This window comes from Orcinus orca, chromosome 7, assembly GCF_937001465.1.
Source record: "Orcinus orca chromosome 7, mOrcOrc1.1, whole genome shotgun sequence".
In the NCBI taxonomy this organism is placed as follows: domain Eukaryota; kingdom Metazoa; phylum Chordata; class Mammalia; order Artiodactyla; family Delphinidae; genus Orcinus; species Orcinus orca.
Genome location: NC_064565.1, coordinates 76,946,974 through 76,959,368, shown reverse-complemented (window position 1 = coordinate 76,959,368; position 12,395 = coordinate 76,946,974).

Genomic DNA, 12,395 nt, shown 5'->3' with positions numbered 1-12,395 from the left:
CTGTATCATAAGGATTTTCTTTACATTAACAAATTGTGTACAAATTTTTTCTCAGTGGTGGTATGAAGTTTTATGTGATCTTAAACTGAGTTTGCCAAACTTAACCTTTTCTTGAGAACTTGGAAATGTCATGACAAATGTGCATTTTTGTACTGGGCTGTAAGAGTGATATTTTTGTACTGGGCTGTAAGTGTACCCAGGGCATCAACTCAGATGTGTGGCACTATTTGACTCTCACCTATTCCCACAGAGTTACTGTGGTTGGTTCTTTTCATTTCTTTCCGTATTTGTGCTTACTTTCCATACAAATTTTCATCTTCTCTCCTGTTCTTCAAGCTTCTGTTTTCACTCTTGTCAGTGGGCTTGCAGGGAAAACCCTTTCACTCCTAATATGCTGCTCCCACCTCTTTGACTTTGGAGGAAAAGCATCCTACTCTCCTCTGTGTCATGTCACCTCAGCTGTGAAACAGACCTTACCTTAATTCACTACAGCCCTCAGAGAGCAGGCTGCACTTTTAACAACCTTAACTGAAGGTTGGGGAGTAACAGAGGAGAAGTACATTTTAGTACTGCTGCTGGATTTGGTTACCAGATGAGCTTACTCTGAACCCAGCAAGGTTCTAACCCATTCTGAGTCTTCCACAAAGATATGCCTGTTTAGTTCCCATCCCTGTCCAGCTCCATCCAACACCAGAAGCAGGTCAAAGGTATCCACAACTCCAAGCACAAGCCCACTGCCAAGCTCCAGACATGGGAAGGAGATGTTTCCTCCCTCCAGTTCAAGGCCTGTTTCTCCAATCATCATTCATTGGGGCCAGCATCTTATTACTTTCCTGAGATGACAGACCAACAGAATCATGAACTTGTCCCATGGTTCCCAGTAGGATAATGCATCAAAACACAACAGTGCAGCATCAGTACTTTCTAGATTATTTGACCTTATGTAGCCCACAGACATGAGCCCTACCAAGTGCAATTCTGTCCTTGGTGTAGTCTGTCCACTAGTGTGAGATGCATGTCTTGTCTACTCATCCTTCATGAAATCTCCAGATTTTGCTTCTGAGCAAGGGTGCACACAAATCTCCAAATGAATAAGGGGTACTTTTCAGGCACGATTCAGTTTAAATTCACTCTTTGAAGATAATAAATATTTATCAAAGGGCAAATACAATGTGCAGAGATGCAATTCTGCATATTACAAAACAGGCATTTGTTGTTAGGTTATAAAACAAAGATGTTTAACAACTCAGAGTCACCCTGATTGAAAGTCAACAGCTCAGAACAAGGCCTTTGCTTAGGTTTGACACCTAAATGACTCATTCTGATGATTTTCCCAAAATAAGAGAACAGTCTACCCTGAAGGTGAATTCTAGCTGCCATCTCTAGGGAGGCAAAAACTGTCTATAGCGTTTAAATCACAGAGCTTTCTCCCTCCTTCTGTCCATCAAGTTTTCAAAGATCTTTAAGCCTGAGTTTCAGTGCAGTTTCCTCCATAGGTAAGCATGCTATTTAATAGATTCTAAAACACCCTTATTTTATTTTATTCATTTAAATTTTTACATTTCAACATCTCTGAAATCAGGACACATAATCTGTGACAATCACATTTTGCCAAGCAGCACTCGTGACATAGTTGCCTACATCGTGAGAAATTAGTCCATTAAAAAATGAACTTGCTGAAAATATAGTGACTTGGTTGTTCCCATCAGGGCCTGACTGGACAACTGCACAGCTTCAGACAGCAAATCGTTCGAGGTTATCTGAGTTAGGAGTATAAACCTGTTGTCTGAACACCTTCCAGCAACTTCCAGGAGGATTCATAAAGCTCCAGATTTAAAACTTGCATAATGGGTGTTACTGGCTTGGGGAAAAGTCGTTGAGATAATAATGAACACTCTCTTAAGAAACGCTGCCTCAGCCACGCTCTTGGTGACACAGTGTCTATAGCAAACCACAGATTCCAGTGATTCTGAATTCAAAAGTGATTCAGAAGCACAAGCCTCTAAATGTGCAGAAGTTTTAGAGAGTACTTTTTTTTTTACTGAAATATAGTTTATTTACAATGTTGTGTTAATTTCTGCTATACTGCAAAGTGATTTAGTTATGGATGTATATACATTCTTTTTCATATTCACTTCCATTATGGTTTATCACAGGATATTAAATATAGTTCCTCATGCTATATGGTAGGACCTTACTGTTTATCCATTCCGCATATAAGAGTTTGCATCTGCTAATCCCGAACTCCCAGTCCACCCCTCCCTCGCCCTCCCCCTTGGCAACCACAAGTCTGTTCTCTATGTCTGTGAGTCTGTTTCTGTTTCGTAGATATATTCGTTTGTGTCATATTTTAGATTCCACATATAAGTGATATCATATGGTAATTGTCTTTCTCTTTCTGACTTACTTCACTTAGCATGATAATCTTTAGGTCCATCCATGTTGCTGCCTTATTGCAGTATGGCATTATTGCATTCTTTTTTACGGCTGAGTAGTATTCCTTTGTATATATGTACCACACCTTCTTTACCATTCATCTGTCAATGGACATTTAGGTTGTTTCCATGGCTTGGCTATTGTTAATAGTGCTGCTATGAACATTGGGGTGCATGTATCTTTTTGAATTAGAGTTTTATCCAGATATATGCCCAGGAGTGGGATTGCTGGATCATATGGCAACTCTATTTTTAGTTTCTTGAGGAACCTCCGTACTGTTTTCCACAGTGGCTGCACCAGCTTACATTGCTACCAACAGTGTATGAGGGTTCCCTTTTCTCCACACCCTCTCCAGGATTTGTTATTTGTAGACATTTTAACGAGGGTCATTCTGACTGGTGTGAAGTGGTACCTCACTGTAATTTTGATTTGCATTTCTTTTAGAGATTACCTTAACCAATTTATTCTGATTAATTTACCTCTTCGTTATGCAAAAGAGTGATAAATGATTTTTTTAATCTGTTGTCCAAATAACTCATTCTGTGTTATAAGAAAGCCTCAAGTCATAGTTGGACAGTGTTTTCTTTTTTCCTTAGAGACATGTAAACGAATGGTTTATGTGACTGAACAGTGTACTCACCCAATCTGTCCCCCAGACTTCCTTGTGCTCTTTTAAGTAGGCTGTGCATGTGACTAATTCTGGCCAGAGGATATGGATGGAAAGTGACTTGTGTTATTTCTCAATCTAAGCATGGAAACACTAGGTCTTGACTTCCAGTCACTTTTCTCTCACCATAGTAAACCCTGAAACTTCTTATAGAGATGATGGAGCCTTCATCAGCATGTGTCTCCTGAGTGACTAAGTAGAACAGAAGCCTCAAGTGACCTTCACTGTAGCATGAAACGAACTTTTGTTGCGTAAGGCCCTGATGTGTGGGGTTTGTTTTCACTACACCCTGAGTCTAGCATATCCTTACTGTAATATTATAATGCACAACAACAACCAATGATATCTTACATTTGGTGAAATACAGTACAGGCCTACTCAGTGATGTGCTAGTAAGTGCCCAACCACCAGCTCTTATGGGGGTGGGAGGAGTCCCTGACTTGTAATATTTGCTTATTTTTGCAGTGTAAATACTCCATCATAGCCGATTTTGAGTTATCAATGTGACATCCACCAGCTTGCTAAATTCCAGAAAATTTAACAATTGGCTCTTGTGAACCAGTATAAGTGAGCTCCAGCATACCACCAGACATATGCTATAAACCTCCCCAGTTTACTTCTCATACAGCATCTCTTGGTTTTTGACAGCCAAATTCACAGAACATATATCGCTCTCAGTATACCATTTTGGGGCTGACATTTTTATGGGGAAAATATACATTTACATACTCAAAACTCAGTAGAACATTTTTAAAAAGCAATACGTGGGGAAAATAACTGATAGAAAGTTAGAATCATGCACGGACTTTAAAAAGTGCACGTTGTCAATGAAGGTGAGTCTCTGCGTCACTGGTACCAAGACATCGAAGCATTCAGAGCAGCTGTTAACTTCTGTGTCCATTCTTTCATAATCAGTAAGCTTGCTTAGTCATTTTACATCATCATAAGTCATTTGTTACTTACATATACACATCTTAACTATGGTTTCATTACCTTTTTAGAAATTTGTCGGTGGTTTGGGGCTGATGTGTGACACATTATAATTTTTCCCATTTGAAATAATGGGAAACAGGCATCCAGACAGTTTGTTTCAAGTAGAACAGCTGATTTTCAGTAATGGATTACTGACATGAGGTAGGAGATGTGGATTCTATAAATTCTAAGACCTTTAGTTCTTACGAGCGTGAGCGTATGAATTTAATGACATCTATTTTGCCTGCTCAGGGAACTTTTTGCATAATTCTTGGTTTGTAGTTGTGTTCCAGACAGACAATACTTCTGGGGAGCTAAGCTGTGGATGGCTGAAGCAAAGAATTCCTACATTTCTAATATAGTTAAAAATACATGGAACAACATTCGTTATTATCTATTCTGAGGTGAGAAACAAAGTGGAATCGAATTATTTCTGATTCATTGATGCAAAATAAATCAGTAACCATTCAGAGAATGGTTAACAACCTTAGCTAATTCATGCGCTCAAATGTCTTTCCTCTGGACCAGAACTTTCATCCTTTGACCTTCTCAATCCTTATGAGTCAGAATGAGACTGAGACCCTTCTTAAGACTTTTCCCAGCACTATCACTTTTCCCCACTCCTTTTATCCTGGGCAAGGTCAGTCTGTGGAGGAATGAAAAGGCCATTTAAGCAAGTCCACCTATTAAAATATACTTTTCTGCTTGTCACAGGGTCTGACATTTTCCTGATAGAGCTTTATCCTTTTGTGTCTTGAAAATCTGGAGTCTTAAAATAAAGAGTCCCCTGGGAAAGGTCACACCTTAAATTCTTTACTGTTTCCTTGGAGGAGATTAAGACAATTAGTTGAGGTCAAAGTCATGAGAAAAAGAGATCAAAGTAGCGTCTTAGGGAAAAGTATGTTCTAAGAAGGGAAAAGACAAGCAGGTAAGAAAGGACTAAAACAAACTTCATTTCCTTGACAGTGTAGTTTGGAATTCCCAAGAAGTCCCAGACATTTACCCTAATAGACCGTATTATCACCACCCTAAGGAGACACCAATCCAGCTCCACACAGATTTCACACTCCCTCACATAATAAATTCTGGCCAGTGAAAAGAGCCAAATTGTGGTTTTCAGATGGCATCACAAGGCTCCTTTCCTTTTATACTATTAATTTTGTGATTCCATGGATGGGAAAGTACTGAATCTTATCCTCCTAATGCAGTGTGTGTCCTTGCCTAGGAAAATAGGTGAGTACCTGAAACTCCCTCAATGCTTTCATCTACAGCCTTGCTTCTTTTTTTTTTTTTTTAGCATCTTTATTGGAGTATAATTACTTTACAAAAGTGTGTTAGTTTCTGCTTTATAACAAAGTGAATCAGCTATACATAGACATATATCCCCATATCTCCTCCCTCTTGTGTCTCCCTCCCACCCTCCCTATCCCTCCCCTCTAGGTGGTCACAGAGCACCGAGCTGACCTCCCTGTGCTATGCGGCTGCTTCCCACTAGCTATCGGTTTTACATTTGGTAGTGTGTATATGTCCATGCCATTCTCTCACTTCGTCCCAGCTTACCCTTCCCCCTCCCTGTGTCCTCAAGTCCATTCTCTATGTCTGCGTCTTTATTCCTGTCCTGCCCCTAGGTTCTTCAGAACCTTTTTTTTTTTTTTTTTTTTTTAGATTCCATATATATGTGTTAGCATACAGCATTTGTTTTTCTCTTTCTGACTTACTTCACTCTGTATGACAGACTCTAGGTCCATCCACCTCACTACAAATAACTCAATTTCATTTCTTTTTATGGCTGAGTAATATTCCATTGTATATTTGTGCCACATCTTCTATATCCATTCATCTGTCGATGGACACTTAGGTTGCTTCCATGTCCTGGCTATTATAAAGAGAGCTGCAGTGAACACTGTGGTACATGACTCTTTTCGAATTATGGTTTTCTCAGGGTATATGCCCAGTAGTGGGATTGCTGGGTCGTATGGTAGTTCTATTTTTAGTTTTTTAAGGAACCTCCGTACTGTTCTCCATAGTGGCTGTATCAATTTACATTCCCACCAACAGTGCAAGAGGGTTCCCTTTTCTCCACACCCTCTCCAGCATGTATTGTTTGTAGATTGTTTGATGATCAGCCTTGCTTCTTTGAGTGGCCTGTGGACAAGCATGATTAGCATCTCTTAGAAATATAGAATCTTAGGCCCACCCCGTACCTACTAAATCAGAATCTGTGTTTTGATAGATCCCCAAGTGATTAAAATGCACGTTAACATTTGAGAAGACTGATCAACAGTACTTGGAAAGCTAAGGAAGCGCTAAGGACTTCTGAACCATCTCTCAAACGAGTACCGCATATGTATCCGAACTTGGTGCTTAGCAAGCATCTGAAAGTTTTTATCACTGAGGAGAACACTTCTGGTCTTCTTTCAGTACTACACAAAGTTGCACTGGCTGGCTTATAGGAATAGAGGCTATTCAGAAATGACTGATAAGCGTTCCAGCCTGTTTTTATTAAATAATTCTCCCTAGTACATAGCAGGGCCTTCTTCTCTATATTCAGTTTGCTTTAGCGTTACTGTGGAGGACTTGGGCCTCAAGTTCTCTCTGCATGTATATGTTTTACATACAGCCTGTCCAATAATAGTGCTAATCATACAGAGACATTCTTTTGTTAGCTGATCATTTAATACCTTGATCATTTCATATCTAAGGCACTTTAATATTTGAAATAATTCTGTATTGCTTAAAGCACTGTATAGTCCTAGAATCATAACGTCTTAGGGTTTTTGCCTAACTCTTCAGGGTATCTTTAGTACACCTCTCATTTGTTGCTGGACAGCCAACAACTGGTCGTCTTCCCTCTGTTTGGGCATTTCTAATGACACGACACATACCACTGAAACCACACAACTCAGATTGGGACTTGAACCCACCGTCCTTTAATTTAAATCACACACCTGGTCTCAGGACTTTATGTCTCAATGCAGAAAGAATTCAGTGAGAGACGAAGTGATAGGTAAGAAGTGGATTTATCTAGAGAGATACACATTCCTTAGACACAATGCAGCCTGTGGCAGAAGGTGAGAGCGGCCGAAATACAGGGTGGTTAGTTTTTATGAGCTAGTTAATTTCATAGGCTAATTTCATAGGTTAGTTTTTATGAGCTAGTTAATTTCATAGGCTAATGAGTGGAAGGATTATTCCAACTATTTTGGAGAAAGGGCAGGGATTTCCAGGAATTGGGCCACCGCCCACCTTTTGGCCTTTTATGGTCAGCCTCAGAACTGTCATGGAGCCTATGGGTGGGTTATTTAGCATATGTTAGTGTATTACAACGAGCATATTATGAGGCTCAAGATCTACGAGAAATCGAATCTTGTGCCATCTTGGGCCTAGTAGGTTCTAACCAATTTATGTCATATCCTCAACAACTATGTCATTCTTCTAAAGGTTGTGCCCTGCCCCCTTCCCTCCTGTTTCGCTTCCTCCTAGTTTTGAACAATTCTAATTAGTAGAAGTTCTTTCTCATACTGGATGAAAACTTATTGTCCATTTGTCTTTATAATCATTTATTCATTGCAGTTATTAATTCTACGTCATATTTTCCTTAGCTCGTTGATATATTCTTTCTTGTTACTAGGAAAATTGGGAACCAAGACACAGAAATATTATAGCACAGTTCCATCAAAAAGCACATGAAGAAACCAAGACACTAGCCTTTCTTTCTAATTTATAGCTCTGTTCACTAGACTGTGCCAGGAAATGCTGCTCTGTGACCAACACTGTGATAATACGCAAGCAAAAACATCAGTCCCTGGGAAAGATCATGGATCAGGGTGTGGTAAAAATCCAGAAACTCTGTCCCTCCCTTTTGGGATCAAAAAATCTGGCAGACATCCTGGGGTAGGATCTGTGGCCAGAATCCACCATGGGGAGCTGATTTGTTCCCACAGGGAGATCTGAGTCTCTGGCAACTGGCAGTCTCCCTTTGTGAAATGGGTGTTCCTGGCACTCCATAAAAGTCCTCCCTCCCTCCACACTCTTTCTTCTCTCCACCCCTGCACTCCACACCCTACTGCACACACCCTCCCACTCCTACATCAATGAAACCCCTCCCTAACATACATTCTGCACACACACACATGCCCCCAGAGCTTCCTCTGCAAACACACCCACACCTCTCTCAGACACACACCAGGCAGCACAAGGCTTTCTGTCACACGCCCTCATCCTTGCCTCCACTCAGCCTCCTCAGAGCACCTTATACCATATCTACCAGCCCTACTTCCTGTTCTCATCATCTCTTCTATTTGACTTTATTTTGTGATTTTCCTTCACCTCATCCCAGCTCACCCCGCTTTGCTCCCGGGGCCTGGGAACGCTGGCACTGTAATTTTGTTCTGCACATGTGTAATCTGGAGCTGTGACAGGCAGGAAAGTAGTCAGCCTGCCTGTGCCTGCCTGTCCTTCTCCCACAGCTAGTCTAAGACGGAGGATGGGAAGGAGCTGGCAGTCACTCCTATTTCTGGAAACTACAAAAACTCTTGTTTTCCCTCTTCAAATTCCTGGAAGAACCAATACTGTCTCTACTATAGTCATTCCTCCTTCCCTCTAACTCTGTTGCAGGCTTTCCCATCCTTTCTTCAGATGCCCTTCCAATATGAAGCTGGGGGTGGCATCCCTCACATCCTGTCCATTACAACCAGTCACTCAGGGCTAGGAGACCCCACAGAGGATATAAAGGACAATGAAAGAGGGCAATTAGTTTGATCATGTTTAACCAGAACCTTAGATAATTTAAATATATGCTAGTCTTCTGGAATCTACCTACAGATATAGCATTGAAAAACATGCTGAATCAGTGAAATACAGAACATATCAGTTTATAGAATCTCTGTGCTCATAGTACCTGATAACTTTACTAGGATTTAAAAGTGGTCTTCGGGCTTCCCTGGTGGCGCAGTGGTTGAGAGTCCACCTGCCGATGCAGGGGACACGGGTTCGTGCCCCGGTCTGGGAGGATCCCACATGCCACGGAGCGGCTGGGCCCGTGAGCCATGGCCTCTGAGCCTGCGCGTCCGGAGCCCGTGCTCCGCAACGGGAGAGGCCACAACAGTGAGAGGCCTGCGTACCGCAAAAAAATAAATAAATAAAAAAAAAAGTGGTCTTCTTGGGCAAATGATTTGCCACAGTTGCCTGGGTTTCTTATTTTTCCTTGGTGAGGTAGATGGTAGTTTAGCTAAATAAATGTTCAGAACAAAGGGGGTCCTTTATTCCTTTCATACTACTAATTCTTGAATTTTTAATAACAGCTGTTTACATCAACTAAATATTAAGCATAGCTAACACATTGCATTGGACATTAAAAGCAAGTAAAATAGATATTGTTTTTGTTCACTGAAAATTTACCATCTAAAAAAAGATCATATCAATAGGACAAAAAATATGTGAATAAATAGCCACAAACAGCTTTGGTCACTTTCTTTTCACATTAAAAGGAAAATAAATTAATGAGTCCCTGCTTTCCAAAGAATAAAGTCCTAACATAAATTTGGTATTCAGGAACCTACTGATTGGAGTCCTACACTCCTCTTCAACTCTGTCTTTCTTCCATTTTCCCCACCAATGTAGTAGTCTACGCACGCGACTCATTGATTCGCAAATATCTTCTGTGCTTTCCCACATGATCCGGGGTCCTGTTATTTCTACATTGTATCCCTCATAGTTCCTAGCCATTGAGTTATGCATAATTTTATAGTTGTTGAATAAACATTTGCTGAAAGTAAGCTTCATGAGAACAGGGCAGTTGCAAATAGAGCAGAAGTAGAATTTGGAAAGCTCATTGAATAAAAGAAAGGAATGTCATGTCCTCTTAGCCTTCATAGTGCTTGCTGTTCCCTTACATTAAGCCATTGCCCTTTAAGCATTCTTATTCATCAACACTGTTTTTCTGTTGCCATAACTGCCCAACAATGTTAATACATTTCATAGCTTTAGGATGTGCTTATTCAGTCTCACATATCCAGGCTTCGCTTATCTTTGGACTGGTTTTACCAGAAACTAACAAGTTGCTATCACCACATGTATCCAAAACACACAGAAAACAAGTCAGCACAGCACAAGTAGAGACTAGAACCAGACCCCCATAAACTAGTTAATTCATCCTCAATTCAGTACATCGTTGAAGTACTGTCTTCAGGGGTGTATAAGCATTCACATGTTTCATTAATTTCTTCCCTCCTAGGGAACAGTTAATCTCTTGCATCCTCTTAATGCTTTGGTGCATTTTGTTGCTTCCTATTTTATTTAATATCAATACCTATGATAAAGTTTAATTTATAAACTAGGCACAGTAAGAGATCAACGATAATTTAATAATAAAATAGAACAATTACAACAAAATATTGTCGGGACTTCCCTGGTGGCACAATAAAGAATCTGCTTGCCAATGCAGGGGGCACGGGTTCGACCCCTGGTCTGGGAAGATCCCACATGCCGTGGAGCAACTAAGCCCGTGTGCCACAACTGAGGCTGCGTTCCAGAGCCCGCAAGCCATGACTACTGAGCCCCTGTGCCACAACTACTGAAGCCCACGTGCCTAGAGCCCGTGCTCCCCAACAAGAGAAGCCACCGCAATGAGAAGCCCGCGCACCGCAACGAAGACCCAACGCGGCCAAAAATAAATAATTTTAAAAACCCAACAATATATTGTAGTAAAAGTTGTGTGAATGTGGTCTTTCTCTCTCAAAATACCTTACTGTACAAATTTTTCCATCTTAACTAAGCACTTACCATGTACGGTGACCGTCACTTTTGCAGTTTGAGGTGCAACAGCAAAACTAGCATGAATTTCTTTTTCCTTCTTCACAATTTCGCGGGTAGAAGATTCATTCTTACCATAGATCTTAGCACCCTTGGCATATGATTTTTTTCTTTCCTTTTTAAGTAGAGAACTCTCACCTTTTCACTTAAAAGGAGCACTTTACGGCTTCTCTTTGGCATTTTCGAATTGCTGGTATCACTACTTTCGCGCTTTGGGGCCATTAAGTAAATAAAGGCTTACTTGAACACAAGCACTGCAGTACCGCAGCTGTTGACCTGATAACCCATATGGCTACTAAGTGACTAACGGGAGGGATGCGCTGAACAAAGGGATGATTCACATCCCGGGCAGGATGGAGCTGGACGATGAGAGATTGTGTCACACTAGTCAGAATGGCACACAATTGAAAACTTATGAATTGTTTATTTCTGGAATTTGCCATTTAATATTTTTGGACATGGTTGACTGCCGGTAACGACAGAAAGCATAACCGTGGGTAAGGGGGACTACTGTTCCCTTTTGAACCGTTGATTTCAATTTCTGCCTTCTCCTAACCAACACTTTAAAAATAGCAGAGTCATAGGAGAGCAATTTTAATTTAATCTCACCTATTTGACCACTTTATATAATGAGTCAGAGGTACTAACAAGCTGTGAAATGTCTCATAAGAGAACAATGGAAGAGAAGAAAAAGTTTGAAACCTCTACAAACTAGATAATCAGGTCATGAACAGATGAGAGCTTTAAAAAAAAAATCATATATTTTTTAAACCTCTAGTAATATTGATACATTGCAAGGAAATTCTAAGTTTTTAGTAAAGTAAAAAAGAAATTAGTTTCTTACACCAGATACTTTAGAATTTAAGCTTTGAATTAAAAATAATTGAACAAAGCTTTGCAGAGTTGGGCATGGGGCTAGAGTGGTGGGATGGGGGGAGAACCATTTGTTGGGGATGGAGGGAAACTGAAATTCTGGGAGCCACTGTAAAAGAGACAAGAGTCCAGAAATTAAATTAGTAATTGTCTAGGCCTGGGGGGTGAGGTGAGGGGTGGATGGAGAGATTCAAGTGATGGCTAAGGGGTGTGGGATTTCTCTTTGAGGTAATGAAAATACTCTAAAATTGACTCAAATTGATTGGGGTGATGAATACACAACTCTGTGACAATACTAAAAGCCACTGAATTGTAACTTTAAGTGGTTGAATTGAATGGTATGTGAATTATATCCTAATAAAGTTGTTAAAAGACAGAGAGAGAGAATCAGTAAGTGTTTGGTTTGAGAATTTACTTAATCTGACTCATTCTAATCTGACTCATTCCACTCCAATTTTGAAACCATTTTTTACTTTTTATAAGCATATATATCTTAACTGCTCTCAGGTATATTCAAGCCGAGAAAAACGTAAAAGGTACCTGAGTTCATGTGGTTTCTTCTGCGGAACAAGCAGGGGCTTGAATAGCAAGCTGCTGTACCTTTGAGTCAATTTCTGTTTATCTTCCAGCAAGT